This window comes from Arachis ipaensis, chromosome B1, assembly GCF_059453495.1.
Source record: "Arachis ipaensis isolate K30076 ecotype BB chromosome B1, ASM5945349v1, whole genome shotgun sequence".
NCBI lineage: Eukaryota > Viridiplantae > Streptophyta > Magnoliopsida > Fabales > Fabaceae > Arachis > Arachis ipaensis.
Genome location: NC_142436.1, coordinates 824,699 through 842,867, shown reverse-complemented (window position 1 = coordinate 842,867; position 18,169 = coordinate 824,699).

The following is an 18,169-nucleotide window of genomic DNA, read 5'->3' as shown; positions in this document are numbered from 1 at the left end:
CAAAAATAATGAAAGAAAAAATGAAAAATAAGTTGTATCCCTTGTTAGTGTCTTCGTGTCCTTCCTATCAGGATGGACACAAAATACACTAATTTAGTGTCTCTGGACACATTGTCTCTGTCTATGTCTCATCTGTCAAACACGATTTTGTATTTCTATATCCCTGTCTCAGTGTACTTTCTGTGTAAATAAACGCAGCTAAAGAGAAAAGAAAGCTTATGCAAAAAATAAATAAACCCAAAAGAGATTCTTATTTGAGAGAGTGTGTTAGAGATATAACCATAAATTTTACTCTCTTCTATCAGCTTAAATTTTTGGAATTAGTAATTTCATGATATAATATCTATTGTCAAAATATGTACCTATGTAGAGATATTTGTGGTGTAGTCTAGATCGATTATTTAAAGAACAATTAGTTTGACATTTTAAAATATATAATTTATTGTAATGTAAATATTAATTGGTTTAATTTTATTTTTAACTTGATTCAAAAATTACTATGGTTTAAATTCGATCGGTTTAATCGATTTTAATAGATTAGTATTAAAAATAATTAGGAGAAGTTTTAAATTACTAGAACAAAAGAAGAAATACATAAACAAATCTCACTTCACATTCATAAAAAAAGGCTAATTAAGTAATAATAATGCATGTATATGTAATAAATTAAACATATTCTAAGTAAAATCTTGAATCCATTTTAAAATGTAGATCTGAAATACAATCAGAACTGTGTGGTTTGTTAAAATGAGATTCAATAAAGTCCATATTATTGCTATTTTGATTGGATTGGGTTGGATAAACAATTTTGTTAAATTGGTTTAAATTCAAACACTCTTAATTGAATGCAACTCCTCCAAAATAACTTAATTTAAAATTTTATATGCACAAAATGTTACATATAGTTTTAACAATCTTATAAGAAACACGTATCTGAATAAAAATCATTATTGTAAAAACTATGTAATTTTTGAAGAAGGTATGAGCAAAAGTTTTAAAGTTTCACAAAATCAGCTCTAAATAACTTTAGAGTAATGAATTAATCTTAATTTTCTTGTGATACAAGCTTTATATATATATATATATATATACTATTTTATAATAGGTTCAAATTAACTAATTCTTCACTTTAACAGCTAACTAACTTTAGTGATTAACTATTTCGGTTATGATAGTTGGCAGTTATATTTTTCTCTCTTAATTTTCTATAAAATTGATTCATAAATTATAAATTCTAAACCCTAATTTTTTATATGTTATTATTCAATAACATACGCTAAAATTATTATAATTAAAATATTTAGAATTCAATTCTTATTTTTCTTTTTATTATAGAGGTTTTTTAATAATAGTATTAAGAGTAAAGTATCGTTTTTGTCTCTAACGTTTTGGATAAATCCTATTTGTGTCTTTAACATTTAAATTGTCCTATTTGTATCCCTAACGTTTGTAAAAGTGATTCAATGTTAATGTGAGTTTTAAAAATCTCTTCTTGAAGTTAGAATACAAATATCTGGGATAGAATCGATGATCTACTCCGAAAAATAGCTTATCAAATATTGAAACTAATTCCTAAAACATTTACATAATTTATTTTTCTATGGACATAATTGAATCTAAACACAAATAGTAGGTATAATATTAAAATCGAACACATTCAAATGTGACCTAATTGAGAATGAATACATTCAAGTGAGAATAATTGAAAAATATAATCTGATTTGAGTATAATTGATAGTAGGATAACATTGAATCACTTTTATAAACGTTAAGGATACAAATAGGACGATTTAAACGTTAGAGACACAAATAGAATTTACCCCAAATGTTGGAGACAAAAATGATATTTTACTCCAGTATTAATAATAATATATGAGCGTTTTCAAATAATTATGAATTATAATCACGAAAAGAATAATTATGAATTATGCATAATCATCACTTGAAATTTAAGCAAAATGGACACATACAAAGAGAATGCTTCTAAGCAAGATGCAGGGGAGAATAATGAGACGTGACATTATACGTATTATTAATTAATATTTAAATATATAATTTTCAGTAAAAATAACTATAAACATACATGCATACATAGTTATTAAAGTTACAATTTTTTATTTATAAATTTGGAGAAAGAGAAATATGAATGAATTGGAAGGGTTTGGATTCGGTTGGCGGCAAAGGTAACGTGTTGAGCAGAAAATAAAAATGGTGCAATGGAAATGGAAATTAATTAATACGTCAAATTAAAGCACACAACAATTCATAATAAGAAACACGTGGCACTACGTGGGTTTGAAAACTACAACTACTTTGCTTTGTTGTATCTGACGAGGAAACCCACTTCATCACCATATCATCAAATTTTATTTCTATTTCTATATTTTTTTTACGATAGAAATTTAAGTACGGTTAACTTTATGTAAAGTTATAATAAATGATTCTTTATATCTATAAAAAATAAAAATATTGACATATGTACTCATTATATCGAAACTAAACTTGTACTCATGTATGATATTCTTTATATGACAATAAAGTATCTTACGTGGTACTTCAACCCTCAAAAAATAGGATACTTTTGTCACACAGAGGACATTTTTCGTGGTACAAGTTTAGTTTCGATTTAATGTGGGTACATATGTCAGCGTTTTTATCTTTTATAGATACAAATGGTCATTTATTTGTAAAGTTAATTGGGAATCGTTAGATGATAATTTAGTCAAATTTATTAAATTATTTAACAAATTTTAAATATCAATTTTACGTAAAATTAATTACACTTAAAATTTTTGTTTAGTCTTTTTTTTTGGGTCGGATAAAATAAAACTATTAGTAAGAATTTGACTACTCTGTTATTTGACTTGGATGAAAGTTTATACAATAGAAAGTTAGGGTTTTTTTTAGCAATTTTCTTTTCTTGAAACTAAAGTTTAAAAGCTTCTAATTAAAATGATAATAAGGTATTATTTGTTATTTTGATTATTTTTATATTAGAGTAAACATTTAAATATAATTGATTCTTAAAAAAACTTAGATTAGATATTTTATTTTCTAATAATTTTTTTATTTTTTAAATATTTTCAAAAGATTATTTTCGTCTAATAGATTAGCCTCTTTATTATTTTAAATATGAACTAACTTATTTTATAATAATATTTTTTGAGATTTATATCAACTCAAAATAGTTATCAACTTATTTATTAACTCACATGCAATTGTATTTATGTGAAGTTTTTAATTGAAAATCATTAGATGATTGACATGTTCGATTAAATTATTATCTAATGACTTTTAACTATCAATTTTACAGAAAGATAACTACATGTGAATGTTTACGGTAAAAATTTTGATTAAAAGCAACAAAGAAATAATCTGTTTCACAAAAGTAATTCTTGAAAATTTTTAGAATAATAAAATGTTATTGAAAATCAAAATGTACAATCAAAAACTTCATGAAACCAATTTAAACGTTTACTCTCTGTATTAATATTATCTTACTAATTTAACGGACGATAAATTTAGTAGTATTATTTGAATATCCAAAATAAATATATATATTTTATGTAACTCGAATAAGCTCTAACTATGTAGAAATAGAATATAAAAATTTTTTAGGTGTTGAAGTGTAATTACAAAAAGAAAAAATATAAAAATTAGTCAAATGAATATTAATAATTTAAATATTCAAAATATATTATATTAATTTTATTTTAATAATATATATATACATATTATAGCTTATTAATTTCATTATTTCAACTACTATATAGAGACCATGAATTATGAAGGCTCTGGATTTTGGTCCCATTTCCCATCCGATTCTATGTTTGATCGGTCAAATTCTTGCAAAACAAGAAAATATAATCTTTGTTTCGTTTTCAAAAGAAACCACCACGCCGTAATTTATGCATACCAAAAATGACTTCTAATATGCACCTTTTAAATTTATTATTATATATTTACTAACATAAGATATAACTTAAGTTTTTAATTACCTTATATTAAAAATTAAATATTTACGTCAACAATATAAAACACCGTCGCAACTTATTATATTTCATTTATAGTCAATTTTAAATGGAATATTTGATGCAATATCTCATGCGCATTAATGTATATAAAATTAAATTTTTAAAGCATGATATAATTATATAATTAAGCTTATTATCAAGTACTTAATGTAACCCTAATAATTAATAACTAGTTCAACATAAAAAAAATATATCTTTTAAGTTTTGTACGTCATATCTCATTTTGGCACGTCAAAAAATTATTACAAGAAATTATTAAAATAGTAAAAATCGATCCCTAATTTTTAGCAACGGATATGATTGGTTACTAAAACTTTGGTTGCTAAATTAGTGACCAATTTCAGTAGTTATGAATTAGCAACCGATTTTAAATAAGCGCCACTAAATAAATTAGTTAAATCCATCACTAATTAAATTACTAATTGGTTGTAAAATTTGTTGCTAATTAGTAGATGACTACATATATAAATAATAAGGCGAAATTTAAACTTCTAATATTTATTTAAATTGATAAGTGAATTGAGTACTTGATAATCCAAATTAGTTAAAAAATATATATAATAATATCCAATAATATTGAAGCAATGTTGGGAGTTAACAGACATTATTCTGTTAAGAATGATGTCAATACTTATTACTTGATGGTTATACAATTAGGTAAGGTATCGTCTAAAAACTTATAATTAGGCTTACACATTAATTAATGTAATTAAGAGGCCATATAGTTAGTTCTATTTATTTAAAACGTGAAGAGAAAGGAGCCAAACTATATATTACTACCTACTACTATTAGCAATACATACATACCAAGAAACATTAATTACTATTTAATTAAAAAGTGTTAGTTCCATAATTAAATAAATGTTTAATTAATCGCCAAACTCTTTAATTTAATACTTTTCCGATTTTTTAAAAAATTAAATATATATGTCTCACTTCTAATTGTCTAATCTTAACTAAGCATCCCTTCTATCCCCACGTAGTCCAAATTAAAGCAACCTCGCATGCAATTTAATATTTAATTAGAGAAAATTAATGAAGTTAATTAAATATGCGATACACACCGTTAATCCATGACATTAACATTTATGGATATATTATTAAAATTATATAGTGCATGTCTAATAAACCTACTATATATATAGCACGCTCGCTAGTGTTTCTTTTTAAGTAATAATATTTCTAATTTTTTATTAAAAAAATACTATGTATACATATATAATTTAATATTCTTAATATTTTAATATTTTTTATAATAATAATAATTAATTTAGTAATTAATTTTTGACGTTGTTTTTATTTTTGCACATTATTTCTTTACACGTGGCATATTACTTTTTCATTAAGAATTTATAAGTAGATTATAACTTAATTAAGCAGGAATAATTCTAATCTGGTAACTAATTAAGTGTGAACATATATTTTAAAAAGTTGGAGATCTTCCTTAACAGTGATGACAAGATATACTACTGCTTAATTATATATATATATATATCGCAACTTAATTATTAATTAAATTTTATCTACCAACTTAAACAATATATATCTTGGTTCACTTCTAGTATCTGCATCCGCAAATCAAAAAGTGACGAATCTATTATGGATAACAATAATATAATAATATCATAATGATGACCATTTTTATAAAAAAAAAAAAAAAAAAGTCGATATCCAAACTTTTACCATTTTTTTAATAGTGGAAACTCAGGTGCAGTCGACTTCACGTGAAGTTAATAATTGAAAGCCGTTAGATGATTTAACTGATTTGACTAAATTTTTATTTAACGGTTCTTAACTATCAACTTTACATAAAGTCGACTATACCTAAATTTTTACTTTTTTTTTTTTAATTTGTGGAGAAGTTATATATAAGGATAAAAGTTTTATCTTGATAATGAATTGAAATAGTATATACTTTGTCGTTACGTTGACTAATTGTATATTATTATGTCATTAATAATAATAATAATAATGTATAATTACCTCTGACTAATTAATTGTTATACGTAAAAAATTTCATCAATTCAACGATTGTTCATTATATAAATTAATTAAAAAAAATTATAATATTTAAAGTTATTTTAATATCAATAGAAATTATATTATATATATAATAATTTGCTGTTTATTACGGTCGAATTTAAAAGAAGAATAATTTGATTGTAATTTTTTTACTAACTAAAAATTAGGTTAAACGTCTACATAAATGGACATATCTTTTTGGATTGGGTATGGATTATTGGATAATATAAAAAGTATAGATAATTTAATAATAAAAATTCAGATACAGTTAATTTTACGTAAAGTTAATAATTATAAATTGTTAAATAACAATTTAATCAAATATATTAAATTATTTAACGACTCCTAAATATTAATTTTACATAAAACATTATTTCTACCTAATTTAATTAAATTATTATCTAATAATTATTAAATATTATTTACATATAAGAAGATATTATATGTAGAAAAGATGATAGAAGAATAGTAATATAATAATCACCGAAAAAAAGAAGAAAACAAAAGAGAGAAAGGGAGAAGCATGTAGAGAAGCATGAAGAAGGTTAGATGGATAAGGGTGAGAATGCGAAAACGTGTTGCCAAATTTTTTGTGATGTCATAATCATAATGACGAAAGAGAGTATCTTCAAACTTCAAAATTAATAAAAAGCTTTGATTTGAAAGTCTTCAATTCAATCCATGAATCATAATCTATTTATCCATGTCGGCTAACCCTATCGAAGCAAATTCAATTTTTTTATATACCATTTTAATTATTTATTTAAAATTTAATATAAAAAGATCATAGTATTATACAAATATTTAGATCAGTTTAGATTTATCTTTAATAAATAAAAATTATTTTATATTTAGATAAATATTTTTAAAATAGATTTTATTTTTATTTTTTTAAAGTAAGGTATTATTTATTTTAAAAAATACAAATAATTTTCTTTTTTAATAAAATATTAAAAAATATATATCTAAATATATTTAAAACTTAATAAAAATATTTTATTTTTGATAAAAAAATACGTTTTTCATTTAAATTAATTAATTCAAACTAACACTTAATCCTATACTATTACATTAGTAAAACTAATTAAATGTAAAATTTATTATTTAAAAAATAAATTAAATATATAAATTTAATTAAATAATCATATACAACTTTTATATGATTAATATATCGAAATTGAATTTTATTTTCTATATATTCTTTTTTTTTTCTTAATCCATTCATCTTTAATTTCCCTTATTTTCTCCGTCTTATTTTGACAATTATTAGTAGGAAAAAAATATTATTAAAGAGATATAGCATGGTCCTTTGACTTGTTGTATTGGATATTATTAAGCAGATAAATTGACACAACATATTATTGTATTTATAATTATTTGGTGATGTTAATTATTATACTACTCTTTCATTTTCTCATTAATTAGATATTGTTATAAAAAAAATTACTCTTTCATTTTCTCTCATAATTTATTTATTATTGTATTGGATCTCTCTCCAATATTTTTCTTTACACGAATAAAATTAATTATTATGTAATAATAATCATATTCAACAACTTTTATAGACAACTATACTAAATCATCGCCAATGAGTAATAGCTTAAATGGCATAGTCTCCCCATACTCAATTAAGAGGTTGCGGGTTCGAGTCTCCTATCTTTGGTAAAAAAAAAATATATATATATATATATATATATATATACTAAATCATCCAAAAAAATAACATCAATTATTGTATTTAAAAAAACTATATCTGAAAAGGAAAATAGAAAATGTACTTTTTTTTTATTATTATCTAAGATAAAATACTTGAACCCGCAACCTCTTAATTGAGTATGAAGAGACTATGCTATTTGCGTTATAAGTCATTGACTATTTTTTCTTTCTTTGAACGCACTTATCCCTTATTTTAAATATAATATATACAATAATTCGTGAAACCTCAACCTCAATCAACAATGGTTCATAGGTATTTATTACCATTTATGATATCTCTCATGGCACATATGCATTTGTCTAAAGAAATACATAACATGCTTCACATTCATTTGTTTATACTTCATATATAAATTAATTCATCAATGTTTAATTACTCCAAACCCAAAAACCAAATTTAAAAAGTGGTCCTAGGATGCATCACTTTCTGTTATGGTGAAAAATGGGTTAATACTTGTTTTGGTACCTAAAAATTGAGTTTGTAAAAGAATTCTCGAATTAAAGAAATGAATACAAAATTTTTATAAATTTTTTTTTTTGATAAAATTCACCTGTTGTTATCTCTTGCATTATACAACACGCGACATTTTGTGACGGTTTAAAACCGTCGCTAAAAGATTCATCAATATTTGATGAAACGTCATTTTTTAAAGTGTTAAAGAAGTATTTTACAATTATTTTCGATAAATATCGATATAACTGTCGCTAATTTAATTGATTGTTTCTATTAATAATGTGTTTAATATGGCATATTAGGTATTTATCCAATCACCTTTTTTAATAATTCTATTTTTTATGTTGAGGATACAAAATATATGAATGTTAGACTCGAATTGTAAAATAAGAATTCAGGATTAGGATTTGTATATTTGAGATCCAAATCAATAAAATTTGTTATTGAATGTTAAAATTCAAATTTCTTAAATTTAGAAAGTGTTTAAAAAATTGAAAATTATTAAAAAAATTCCACCAATGATATATTGTGATAAATGGTGGTAATCTCTCATATTGTCAACAAGAACAAATATTTTGCCATCTTCATATATAACATTTGTGATAAAATCAACAAGCATGAACTATATGTTGTTCACATATTAGTTTATGATCTCATTGTTAATCTTCTTACAAAACCTTTTTCTCTAGTAATCTTTATCAAATATTTGAGCAAATTAGGGTGCGTTTGGTTTATATTTTTATTTTTAATATTTTTTATTTTTAAATTTTATAAGAAAAAATAAAAGTAATAAAAACAATGAAATTATATCTTCTGTTTTTATTTTTTGTTTTCATGTTTTCTTTTTTAAAATTCAAAAATACCAAAAATAAAAACAGAAAATAAAAATGCAAACTAAACGCATTTGTAAACTGTCTCCAGCAGTCTGAGGGTGGTGAAAGAAGATTTACCTATTTTTAGGTTTTGTTAGGCAATTATAAGTTTAGGTGATTGGATAAGACTAAATGTATTTGTGTGGAAGTATATATAAGAGAGTAACACCACTTCATGTGTATTTATTCAATATGAGTGTTTCACATTTCTCTCTTAGCTTCTCTGCTTTCTCTAATTCTTAGTCTCAAGTTTCTTGTTCATCAAGAAACTGCGCTTAGTTCATAACCTTCATATAACGTTCATCATTTTCTCAATTTTCACAATTTACCCTCAATTTAATTACATGATATAAGATTTTTTTTTCAGTAGTAGTTGCTATTGGAAGTTATTATTTGGGCCATCATCACACAAAAAAAAAAAAAAGTTTAGGTTTTTTTTTTCTTTTTTAAGAAGCACTCATATATTTAAAAGTTTTTAACCAACTTGGGTTAGTCGAGTAGTCAGTTCACTTGTCCGCTTAAGCAAGTGTCGGCGGTTCGAATCCCACCTTGTGCATGCAGCAACCCATTGGTCAGCAGCGACAAATTAGTCTTTGACCTGTCGGATTGGAAAATACTGTGGAAAAAAAAAATATATATATATATATATATATATGTTCATTTTACTTTTTATAAATAATTTTATTTTTATGAGATTAGCTGCCATAAAGAGTATGGCATGTTTTACAATTTACAAATTGTCTAAATTAAAGAAACCATACAATATATGTGTATACTAAAAATTAATTATTTATATAAAATATATATTAAAATAAAAAATAATATAAATTAAAAAATATATGAAATAATACATATGTATATATTTAGTGGCTGGGTGATTCTTTACATAGAAAGAGTATTTTCGACAAACAAATCATCACATAACACTTGGCTTAATATCCTTATTACTAATTAATTATTATTATTACTATTGTATAAAACCATTGCAACATTGATTAGTAAAACCCTAAAATAAAATTAGTTAGTTGTTTCTATTGATAGCCACGGGTAACTTACAGTAAGAAAGTTCCAAGAAAGGGACGCGTATTCATAGGTCAATCAATTTTCTTTTATATATATTTTATTAAAAAAATTTAATTTTAATAAAAATAATATTGTATATAGATAATATATAAAAAATATTAAAATTTATTATTTTTATTATTAATCAGTTATTAATATTTAAACATATGAAATAAAATATATTATTAAATTATAAAATTAAATAAATTAAATTAATAATTAAATAATAATAAAAATTATAAATTTTAATAATTTTTTAATATTTTTTTATATAAAAAGATAAATATTTTTAAAAATTAGTAAGGAGGTGGTGTCGGCATGATTCCTGCTAATGGAACCAAAATGAACATGCACAAATTAAAGCTTAGTCAAGGTATCTTTTGATTTGGTCAAATTTATACTGCACCATATCAATTTTTTTTTTTTAATTCTCATTTTTTTTAGTTGTGACTTTCCATCATTTTAGTAATTTTTATTATTGACTATCCAACACTCATGAGTCATGAACATAGTCTATAGTGTATTAGTATTATTAAATATATTATTATTAATTAATCCATACCTACTTTAATTACATTGAAAGGTACCACACTATATCCTTATTTTTCCCGCCTCATACCAACTCCATTTTTTTGAGTTGGTAGAAAGGGTTTGGAATTTGCGTTATCCATCGGTTAGGAATTAGGATCTCTCTCATAAAAACAAAACTCTTTTAAAAATAATAGAAAAATATAAATAAATTTCTAATTTTTAATTTTAAAATATATAAATCGATAAAAATTTAGTTAAATTATTTAACAACTTTTAAATATCAACTTCACGTGAAGTCGACCGCATATGAGTTTCTACAATAGAAAAATGTTGAATTTGGAGAAAGTGAGAGAGAGAGCAACACGGAAGTGGAGGAATGAATAGAGAAGAAAATAGGAAAGGACATAGTCACGGTTATTGTCGGTTATGGCAGTTTGCCACGTAAGTCCCACGTGCTCCTCTCATCCTTATTCTCTACCTGTGGGCCCCACTCTGTACGGTCCCTCTCTTCCCCCTCCATTCTCGACCGACAAATTCTCCAACCTTTCTCTTTCTTTTTTGTTTTTTTATTCCAAATATTCAAATCCCTTTTTAACCAATTCATATCGCCTTTTTCCTTCTTTATTTTATTTCTTATTTTGGAAATATCCAAAAATAATTGCACCGGACAGATTATATTTTTTTTGAGATAATACTCAATTTGGTCCCTGAACTTACACGCGAGTTTCAATTTAGTCCATGAGGTTTCAATTGCCTCTATTTAGTCCTCGAAGTTTATAAACGTGCCTCATATTAGTCCCCGAGACCATTTTTAGTATAAAAACGTTAATAGAGCGCTGTTGTAGACTATCACATGTCACATTAAAACTTGTAAAATGATGCAGTTTTGGTTTTGACATTTAAATAGCTCAAAAACGACATTGTATTACTTATTTTGTTAGGTAAAATTTTAATAAACACCATTTAGGATGTTGTTTTTAGGTTATTTGAGTGCCAAAACGAAAACGTCATCATTTGACAAAGTTTAGTGTGGCATCCGATTGTCACGACAGTGTTCCGTTAACGTTTGTATGTTAAAAATTGTTTCAAGGACTAACATGAGTTATGTTCATAAAGTTTGGGGACTAAATAGAGGCAATTGAAACTTTAAGGACTAAATTGAGACTCGCGTGTAAGTTCAGGGACTAAATTGAGTATTATCTCTTTTTTTTTAGAATAAATTACTATTTGTACCCATGAAAGATATAGACGCTACAAATATATTCATATAAAAATAAAACGACAATTGTAATCACGGAAAATAGTTTCTGTGTACCAAGAGTACCTTAACGGACTAATTGCGTAACCAACGTCCAAGTATTCTTAGCACATAGAGGCCCGTAGTTACAATTGTCGTTTTATTCTTATATGAATATATTTGTCCAGGTCTATATCTTTCATGGGTATAAATGGTAATTTATTCTTTTTTTTTTAAGTAAAGTTAGAGAAACTCGAATTCGCGACCTATAAATGAGTATGAAGAGACTATGTCATTTGAATTATAGCTCGTTGGTTTATATTTTGGTAAAACTCGCTTATGTGAATTTTATAGTTAAAAATTATTAAATAATTTAAATTTATTTTTAAATATTTTTATTAAAAAAGAAGTATTGTGTTTTTTGTTAACTAAATAAATTTTAATATTATATTTTATATTAATGACTTATATTTAAAATTTAAATTTTATGATTTAGAAATTAATTTCAAAGTTTTAGCATTTAAAATTTATGATTTAGAATTCAAAATTTAAGATTTAAAATTTAGAATTTTAACATTAAAATTTTCTACAACGTTATATTTGTAATTGATAATTTAATATATTTAACTAAATTATTATTTAACAATACTAAACTAACATGAGTTTTCACCTTATATTTGTTGTCATTTTGAATGTACTATTTAATTGTCTTTATTTTCTTAGAGTTGAATTTTTTCTAAACTAAAAATTTATTTATCCAATACACATGTTAAAAATTTTATTTAAAGTAATGCAGGAATCAACTTATCTAACAAAAATATTTTTTAAGACTTTTAGAATAATAAATTTTTTTAAGAAATAAAATAATCGATCTAAAATTTCTTCGGTACAATATAAATATTTGATCTTTTTTATATATATAGATTCATATGTTTGGATAATTTATTTTAAATTTCAAATTTAAATATTAATTATTTTTATCAATGTGATAATATTCTACGTAAAATCATGTACAATATTGATATATGGAAATTAAATTATATTTGGTATGTTGTTTATCTACTTATTACTAGTAATTATATTTTGCATTAAGTTTTTTTTATCAAGAAAATTGTTTCATTCATAATAAAGTCGTACAACATTTATAGATAACAGAGATAAATTAAATTTAAATCTAAAAAATTAAATATTTTTTATATTAAACAATAAACTGAAAGTAAATCGAAAATATATTTTCAAAAAATCTTAAAAAATAAAATAAAGACAACTCTATAACTATAAAATTTTTAGATTTACAGAAAAAAATAATATATTAAAAAATCTGCTTAAAATTGAACTTTCTTCTAATTTAAAAATATTTCCATAAACAAAAATCAAATATCTATATATCATTCTGTCAAATCTAATAAATGTGTAGCACCATACCTGAACAACTCATAAAGGGAACAATAAAATAATTAACTTAAGATCGGATAAAAGAATATTTTTTGGTGTCTATCAGATAAAAGAATATGTAATTAAAGAAGAGCAATGATTAATTTTGATCTTCTTAGGGCACTTTTTATTAAATTAATATAAAAATTATAGAAAATTTAACTTTTTATATTTTTAAAAGAATTACTAAAAATGTTTTGAATGAATTAAAAAGTTAAAGTTACTATTTTCGTCTCCTATCGGATGCCGTTGGATAATTCCACTAACACAATGGCCAAGTTTGTAATTTAATTCCTTTCAATAATTTTTTAAATTTATGTAAAACATTATTTGAAGTGTTTAGAATATTTAAACTTTATGGAAGAGAATATTCTCTATCTCAAGTTATTTAGTTACTTTTTGAAATTAGATACGTTCAAAACTTATTATATTTACCAAAATTTTAAGTCAAAAAGTTAAAAGTTAGATAGTTTAATATATTTGATTAAATTATTATTTAATAATTTTTAATTATTAATTTTATACAAAAATAACTCCATACGAATATTTACCAATTTTCAAAGTACTTGAAAATTTAAAACGTTGTATTTAGATATATCGAATTTTATATGTATTAAATTATAAAAATATATATTAAAAATCAGTTAAATATATGTATGTTTATACACAAATATTAATACATAATAAATTATTTTTTATGTGCACATGGTCTTTTTTATAAATGAATTATAAATTATAAAATTTGACTATAAATATATATAAATGTAGTTAAACTTTATGAATTGTATTGTTTATAAAATTTGATATTAATTATAAATATAAATATGAGATCATTCTGCATTATTAGGTGAATGCTTTCGGTGACCTCCATGTAATAATGTATTTAAAAAATATTATATATACACCAAAAATTAATTAATATACATTGTTATATATATATGCACATATTATTTTACGTATAACTAATATATATTTGATATAAATAATTAATTTTTATTGTAAACATCGTAACATATAGTTAAATAAATTTTTGGATAATTTAGTTTAATAATTCTCAATTCCTAAAATTAAAACACTTTTTTTTTCTATATTATTAAATCAATTGACTTAATTTAAAATGAGAAGACATCACATCCAACTCAAAACTTTAAAATGTCAAGTTAATGGGTCTCTCATCTTATAAACTCCTTACTCTTCCTTATTTTCTTTGATATGGGACTAATTTCAACACTCCTCACACTTGCAACACTAACATCAATTTAGATGTATATATACAAATCGAATTTAATTGATTCGATAACTGAACTCTAATCAGAATATTTATGTAATTTTAGATTCCAATCATTCCATTAATCTAAATTACTCTAGATTTTATCTTTGAACCCATATGGCGATGATAATTTGAAGTGAATTATTGTGCAGATCTACGTACTTTCAATTTCAAATAGTTGACCACCGAAGAGATAATGTTGTTAATTTGACTTGCATGTTCTATGTTTCTTGATCTTGACCAACAAAACCTCGTGTATGTTGTGAACGTAGTATACATGTTTTAAGAAAAGGTACCTCCAACATTGCCCTTTGCCCCAAGTTTTTTGCCGCTATTGTCGCCAAAACATAGCTTCTTCATTCTTCAAAATTTCAATATTCTTAGCTGTTATTAAGAGCATATCCAATGGGTTGGTTGAGTGTTCAGCTCACTTATCCACTTAAATAAGTGTCGAAGGTTCGAATCTCGCTTGTCGCAATTCGTTGACTAGCGGTAGACTCTTAATTTTAATTTATTTTATTTTAAATTTTATAAAATATCACATAAGTATTTGTGAGATTATATATCATAAAATTTGATTTAAAATTTAATGTGAAATTTATCGTCATAATATTTAGTCTTATTTCAATAATAACATTACAATAACGTTACAATATTTATTTAATAAATTATACAAATGATAATATTTTATTTAATTTTTTTTAAATGATCCGGTATATTCTTATTAATACTAGTATCATTTTAAAGATGGTATCTAATATAAATTTTAATTTTAAATAATTTCAATTACTGTAGATATAAAAAATGATACCTAAAATTAATTTCATTAGAGTTGCTCTAACTAACTATACAAGTAAAAATTAATGTTAGATACATAAAAAGTCAACCAACATATATTTATATTATTTAATTTATTTTTAATATATATTTTATATTTTATATAAATAACTGAATTTTAACATACACTATCAGGATTTAAAAAAATAAAAAAAAACTTCGATTTTATTTTATTTTGCTGACTTTTTAGTTTTTATCGTCCTTTCATGCATCCTTCTAGGTGCATTATTGCATTTTATTAATAAATACTTTATTTATTAATAAAATATTAAATTTTGCTAATATATATCTTAATAACATATATTCAGATTATCAGTTAAAATAATTTTTATATCAAAATATAAAATTTAAGTTTCCAAGTTATTATATTTTTATTAAAACAAAAAATTTAAAATTTTTTATTAATAATAATTATATATATAATTATGTGAAATATATACTAAAATTAATTATATAATGTAAAATATATATTAAAAAATTAATTAAACAATACGTATATGATAATTGATTGGATGATTAATTTTAATGTATAAATAATATTAGAGTAAAGTATTGTTTTTGTCCTCAACGTTTGGGATAAGTCCTATTTGTGTCCCTAACGTTTAAATCGTCCTATTTGTATCCTTAACGTTTATAAAAGTGATTCAATGTTATCCTACTATCAATTATACTAACAAATCAGATTATATTTTTCAATTATTCTCACTTGAATGTATTCATTTTCAATTAGATCTCACTTGAATGTGTTCGATTTTAATATTATACCCATTATTTCTGTTTAGATTCAATTATGTCCATAGAAAAGTGAATTATATAAATGTTATAGGAATTAGTTTTAACTTTTGATGAGCTATTTTTCGGAGTGGATCATCGATTCTATTCCAGACATTTGTATTCTAACTTCAAGAAGAAATTTTTAAAACTCAAACTAAAACGTTCATGATGTGTAATTGACGACAGGATAACATTGAATCACTTTTACAAACGTTAAGGATACAAATAGGACGATTTAAACGTTAGGGACACAAATAGAATTTACTCCAAACGTTAGGGACAAAAACGATACTTTACTCATAATATTATATATATGTATGTATGTATAAAATCCATTTTTTTTATGCAGAGATTTAGAAAATACACGTCTCTCATACTTTAGAAAATTTGAGAGTAGTTATCAATGTAGCATTGTCACATAAAAACAAAGGCGTGTATGATTTGTTTATAATTAATCACATAAAATACCCGATAATCCCTAAAAATAAAAGCCGAGTTGTCCCATCGGAGCTTCTAAAAGCTTGTGAAACAATTTTTTTTTATTTGTAAAAAACATATGGTGTACAAAAGATTATATTATCATTATTTTATTCATAAAAGTTTAAAATGCCTGATAAATTACATAAATGAACCAATTAATTTTGTATCGATTAAAATTGTAGTTTTTGTTTAACAAAAATATTCAAATTTTGGTTTCATTTATAGATAAATTTGCCAATATTTTAAATTTTTGTAAATAAAAATATTTACATTTTACAAAATTTATTTTATTCATTTATGACTAAATTTATCAGTATTTTAAATTTGTATAAATAAAAAAAAGTTTAATTATTCTACTGGTTTTTATAGTTTTGTAAAATTTTCAATTAGGTCTCTCTATATATATTTTTTTAATTGAGTCCTTGCACCAAATTTTTTTTTAATTGGGTCTTTACACTTTTTTTTCTTTTATTTAGGTTCCTGTACCAATTTTTTTTTATTGGGTCCCTATAAAATTAAGACAATTACTACTAAGAGGGACTTAATTGAAAAAAAAAATTGGTACAATGACCCGATTAAAAAAAAAAAAAGTATAAAGACCTAATTAAAAATTTCACGAAATTATAGAAACCAACGGCGTAATTAAACCTAAAAGAATCAGTTATTTTTCTTTTTATTGCAAATGAACGATCTAAACCTAAAGGTTAGGGAAGATCTTGGTTCGTGTGACAAGATTTCGTTATTAGATTATTGTTATCATAGCTAGATTTGTCTAGAAATTCAATCTTTGACGTGACTATGAACATATATATATATATATCTTGATATTAAGAATTAAAGTTTGTTATGGGCTATACAACTTAATTAATTAATTAGGATATTGTTAATTACTTCATTTTTGATTAAGACAATTGTCTTCTTTTATAGAGTTGCAAGTTATAATAAATGACCAAAACCATGAACAAATGGAAGAGACAAAAGACATACAATTAGTTAATAATAAGGTAAGTGTTGGTTAAAAAGTTTGGATAAATTTATAGAAAGGTACGTAATTCATAAATTTTAGTGTGATATGCTGAGGTGTGTATGTATATATACTGATGTACACTTGTATTGCACTACAAAAACGTATATTTGGATGTTCATAAATAAAATAGTTTTTCTAAAATTATGTTAAATTATTTAATTTTTCCTTATAACATATATATATGTATATATATAATATAATATTAAATATATTTTTTTATTCACGATAATTGATAGTATGCAGCTATATTTTATTAAAGGTTTAATTACTCTGTTGGTCCCTATAGTTTTGTAAAATTTTCAATTAGGTTCCTATACTTTTTTTTCTTTTAATTGAGTCCTTGCATCAAAATTTTTTTAATTGGTTCCTTACACTTTTTTTTCCTTTTATTTAGGTCCCTGTACCAATTCTTTTTTTTT